Below are 5,460 nucleotides of genomic sequence, written 5' to 3'. Positions count from 1 at the left end.
GCGGAACGATTTGTGACAGTTCGTAAGTTTATCGTCAAGTGGTCGCTCAAACAATTGTGTCTACCTCATGGTCGTCATCTAGGTGTCATTACGGTCGTTTTGGCAGTAATTAGAGTACATTTGGAGTCTGGGTCAAAAATCGTCTTCATTTCCTAAAACCGTCAAATCCCGAGTCAAAGCAATGTGCTTGTCTACCTAAGGTTAGGATGTCATAAAATGTGAGATTATATCTCATTTTGAGTCTCATATCATTTCTTTGGGCTTATCTTAAAGTTTGCATTTCAAAATGTGCATTTCATTTAGCTAAAATGACAACCCGCCCTTTAGGCCCGTTTTACAACGTCATAAAGACTTTTTTGGGTCGGGCCTATTTCACAAAAAGTTCTAGATCTATTTCTTAGCTTTCCAACGCCACCGAAATCACCTTAATCCGAGTCTTGTAGAGAAAGTTATGCCTAAAATACGACAGGCTGTCAAACGCGCTTTCTTGCGCAGGAGGGACCCGCTGAGGAAAGGACGCAGCAAGTGCTGCGCCTCTTCCAAGAGACGCAGCATCTGCTGCGCCTTTTCCTCAAGGTTTTCTTTTTGTCTAAGTTTCCGTGTTTAACCTAAGTCGGGTATTTCCGTATCTTTCTCTCATTTCCATATTTTCTCCGTGTGATTAGTATAAATAGGAGCCTTCGCTCCTCATATTTCTCACGCGAGTGTCTGCCCTTCTCTTCTCCCTTTGCATTCTAAACCACGCTCTTACTTTTTGGCGTCTACGTGCTTGAACATTCGACCACGTAAGCTCGGATCCTTCTGAGTACCAGCCTCGTTTGCATGACCGACCAATTTGACCAACTCCACAATAATCAACTTAATCAATCTTAGTCTTTTTCCTCTTACGAGGGCACTTTCGTCTACATTCGAGTCGAGCATCACTAATCGTAAGCTTAGTCTATCTCGTTTCGTCAAACATGTAAGTCTGAGAGTGTAAATCTCTCTTTTATTATTGTTCTTTACTTTTTGTATCACTAATGTAAGGTTTATGTCGAAAATACTTGTTAAAACCGATTTCTAAAACCGTGCTTTAAAACCCTTTTTTACGGATTACCAGAAGATGACCGTCGAGAAAGGACTCAGCAACTGCTGCGCCTCTTCGAAGGAGCGCAGTGCCTGCTGCGCCTCTTCGTGAGGCTGCCGCAGTTCCTGCTTCCTTTCTTCTTCCTTCGTCCTCTGTCAATCCATCGTTCTTTATTCGTTTTCGTTTGCTTTTGTTAATTCTTTGATACGATAGCATAATAATTTCACATGTGCATAAATCATCATCATTAACACGTTTAATTCATCGTTAAATCCGACTTAAATCCTTATAATCTCATATTTGCGGGTTTTCGTCATTAAACTCAATCCGGGTTGTAGAAATTCGATTTGTTCATATTGAGTTTCTGGAATTCGACCTTTGACATATTTTCATCCGTCTATTGTCATATTCATCGCATACTCGTCGTTAATTTGTCATTAATTCATCATGTTTAACCTAATTAATACACCAATGTCACTAATCAATCCTTCATTCATGTAAATAATTCATCTTAATTCCGTCTCATCCATGTTTTATCGCTTTTATGACTCATTCGTATGTAATTAATTCATTAAATCACGTTCATCCGAGTCGAATATCGTTATTAACCATTAAATTCACCAATTTATATTAACAATTCGCAGCTCCGGCTTCACAGCCAGAACTCACCCTTGGAACAGACGCAAAGAATCGCGCGCTCTCTTCAAAGGGCGCAGCTCTCACGCGCCTCTTTCAGATGATTTGTCTCAACTCCGTTATTGCCTTGACTTAGTTTAATTAGTTTACGTATTAATTAACTATTAACCGTATTATCGCCTAATTCCTGTTCGTTAATTCTTTTATTCTTTCCTTCTCAAATTATCCGTTTTAAAGGTATTTTCGACATAAATCAATAAATCCAATGTAACTATTGTAATTTTCATTACTGTAGTTTATAATTATTGTATTTCTTTTATTGCTTATATGCTCTCACATGTAATTAACATTAAATCCTACTTCGACCCAATTGTTTGTTAAACTACGTGTTTACCGACTTAGTATTAATTCTCACATGTTAGGATTAAAACTTGGATGTTGCATTGCATGCATATAATCGACAATATATCGAGTATAGACAATTTCCCTAATCATTAGTAGAGGCCGCTATCGAGGCGGGCGGGATTAGGTGTTCGATCAAAAGAGCTTCCTAATACGTACCCTCACCCCTTACTCCAGATCTCTGTGAACATCCGTGTTCATTGGCATCCACGAGAGTCATTCTAGACATAGAATGCTAAGGGTAACGAGTTCTTGGTGTTCATGTCACTACTTTGTGTCTTGACATGGCACGAGGTATTCGAACGGTTTCCAATTTTCTACAATAAATTGGTGGCGACTCCACAAATGCAAACGCTTGTTCCCAAGCACCCCCGTGGACCATGACCACAGGGGCATGTTCAAGGTGTTGTTGATGTTACTCAACACCTTGATGAAGTAGTCGAAAGCTTGTTCATTGTCTTGATAAAGGTCCTCAATAGATTTTTGCACTTGTTGTTCTCCGTGATGGTCTTGGTTCATAGCATTACCAATGTAGGGATTCAATATCCCTTCGAACTCATCATCCCAAAGACCGCAAACTTCGTCTACTTGATCATTAAAAATTTCATGAGTTGATAGAGGCAACTCTCCTTCCTTCTTGTTTTGGCCAATGAGGCCATCCTCTTCACTTGTCATGGGTGAGATTTTCAAGCTCTCATTGTTGCTATTTCCTTGCTCTTTTGATGGAACATCATCAACTTTCTTTTTCCATTGGAATTTTGACTTCTTTCTATCATCCTTCCGGCTATAGTGATCAACCATAAAGTATGGTTCATGCAATCGGGGAGCTCTCATGGTCTTGTCAAGATTGAAAGTTATGGTCGCGTCTCCCACTTCTATAGTAAGCTCTCCGTGCTTCACATCTATCACCGCACCCGCAGTGTGCAAGAAAGGTCTACCTAGGATGATCGGAATATTGGAGTCTTCTTCCATGTCAACAATGACAAAGTCCACCGGGATGAAGAATTTGCCAATTCTCACGGGAACATCTTCCCGTATCCCTAACGATGTCTTCGTCGATCTATCGGCCATTTGGAGTGTGATGTTGGTACATTTAAGTTCTCCCATCCCTAGTCTTTTACTAACCGAATACGGCATAACACTCACGCTTGCTCCTAGATCACATAAAGCCTTGTTGATCGTGGTGTCGCCAATGGTACACGGTATTGAGAAACTTCCCGGGTCTTTAAGTTTCGGAGGTGAACTCCCTTAAAGGATTGCACTACTCACCTTAGTGAAGGCGATAGTTTCAAGCTTCCGGATCGACTTCTTTTTCGTAAGGATGTCCTTCATGTACTTTGCATAGGCCAGCACGTAATTGATTAATTCCGTAAAAGGAATCGAGACTTCCAAATTCTTCACAATTTCCATGAATTTTCCAAGTTGGTCATCAAACTTAGGCTTAGCTTGACGACTTGGGAATGGAAGTATAATCATAATGGGCTCCTTCTCCTTGGCCTTTTCTTTCTTTGAAACTTCTTCTTTTGTTGGTTCATATTCCTTAGAGTTTTGCACAACTTCTTCTTTGTCACTAGCTTCCACAACTTCATCCTCAACTTACTTCTTTGGTCCTTCATATCTCGTACCACTCCTCAAGTGAATGGAACTAACCGTTTCATGTCTTGGGGGATTACTTTGAGGTGGTAATTGCCCCTTTTGTCTTTGAGAATTTGAAGATGCTAGTTGGGTCAATTGAGTTTCCAACATTTTTGTGTGGGCTAGGATATTGTTGATGGTGATGTCCTTTGCTTGGCTATCTTTTTGCATTTGAGTGAAAAATTATTGTTGATTCTTTTGCATTTGGAGGACCGCTTTTTGAACATCAAAACCTTGGTCATTTTGTTGATTGTATGGAGTTTGATTTTGGTAACCTTGGTTTTGATTGAAAAAGGGTCTTTGATTTTGGTTTCTCATGGGAGGTGGGGTGTATGTTTTTGAGGGTTTTGAACATTTTGGCTTTTGTATGAGAGATTTGGGTGGAATTTGGTGTTTTCATTGTAATAATTGGAATAAGGGGTACCACTCTTGTATGCTTGAAAAGCATTCACTTGTTCATTTGGTCCCCTACATCCACTTTGGTCATGTCCCAAAGTTCCACAATTCTCACATATCCCACTTGGGGTTGATGAAGATGCTACCGTGGCATTAACATGATGCTTTGGTGATTTTGAGGCTTCTTCAAGTTTAGCCATAGCCTTCCCAAACTTTAAGTTGATGGTATCAATATGAGCACTAAGTTGAGCACCCAATTGAGTAATAGAGTCCACTTCATGCTTTCCTCCTCTAGTAGCCTTGCGAGGTCTACTATATTGTGAATTATGGACCGTCATTTCCTCAATCTTGTTCCAAGTTTGATTATCGTCAACTTTGGTGAACATACCATTTGATCCCATGTTGAGAATGTTTCTTGAGTCTTCATAAATACCATTCCAAAATTGTTGTACCAAGAACCACTCGCTAAGTCCATGATGAGGACATGAGCGACAAATTCCTTTGAACCGCTCCCAAGCTTCATACAAAGATTCTTCATCCCTTTGCTTAAAACCCGTAATTTGAGCTCTTAGCATATTAGTCTTTTCCGGAGGGTAGAATTTTTTGTAGAAAGCTAGAGCCAACTTATTCCAAGAGCCAATTCCAAGAGTAGCTTTATCAAGGCTCTTCAACCATTGTTTTGCGGTGCCAATTAGAGAAAAAGGAAATAAGACCCATCGAATTTGGTCTTGAGTCACACCGGTTTGTGAAATCGCATCACAATAGTCATAAAAAGTCTCCATGTGAGAGTGAGGTCTTCACTAGGCATTCCCCCAAATTGGCTTCTTTCGACTAATTGGATAAATGCGGATTTTGCAATGAAATTTACGGTTAAGTGTTTTGGTGTGGGAGTACCATTGGTTAGGTTCTCCTCGGTTGGTACAGAATGTGATGAAAATTTAGGCATTATGGGTTGATTTTGTGATTGATTTGGTGGTTGATTTTGTGTTGGGTTGTCCTCACCTTCTCTTGCAAAAGGGTTGATGAACTCAAGAGAATGAATATCCACAACCTCACCAATTCCTCTCAAAGTGTTTCTAGCAAGCCTTCTATTGGTTGTCAAAGTCCTTTCAATCTCGTGATCAATGGGTAACAAGTTACCTTGTGATCTTCTAGACATGCAAAATATCAAACAACTTGAAAACAATTAGAACAAACCTTGAGGAGTTTTACTTCCCCAAGGCAAAGAAAGACACAACTAATAACAATCTAAGAAAATCAAATCAAGTTAACACCGTCCCCGGCAATGGCGCCATTTTTGGTCGGACTCACTTGGAACTTAATTT

General features: G+C 39.9%; 1 non-coding gene across 1 annotated transcript; it reads left to right on the top strand.

Moving 5' to 3' along the window:
- The first annotated feature begins 4,603 nt into the window (after positions 1 to 4,603).
- Positions 4,604 to 4,710, top strand: LOC141625822 (small nucleolar RNA R71). The gene has a single exon (XR_012535573.1). It is a non-coding gene; the product is annotated as a small nucleolar RNA R71 (small nucleolar RNA).
- The last annotated feature ends 750 nt before the right edge of the window (positions 4,711 to 5,460 follow it).

Source organism: Silene latifolia, chromosome X, assembly GCF_048544455.1.
Source record: "Silene latifolia isolate original U9 population chromosome X, ASM4854445v1, whole genome shotgun sequence".
Classification (NCBI taxonomy): Eukaryota; Viridiplantae; Streptophyta; class Magnoliopsida; order Caryophyllales; family Caryophyllaceae; genus Silene; species Silene latifolia.
This window is presented reverse-complemented; position numbering and strand designations above follow the sequence as displayed.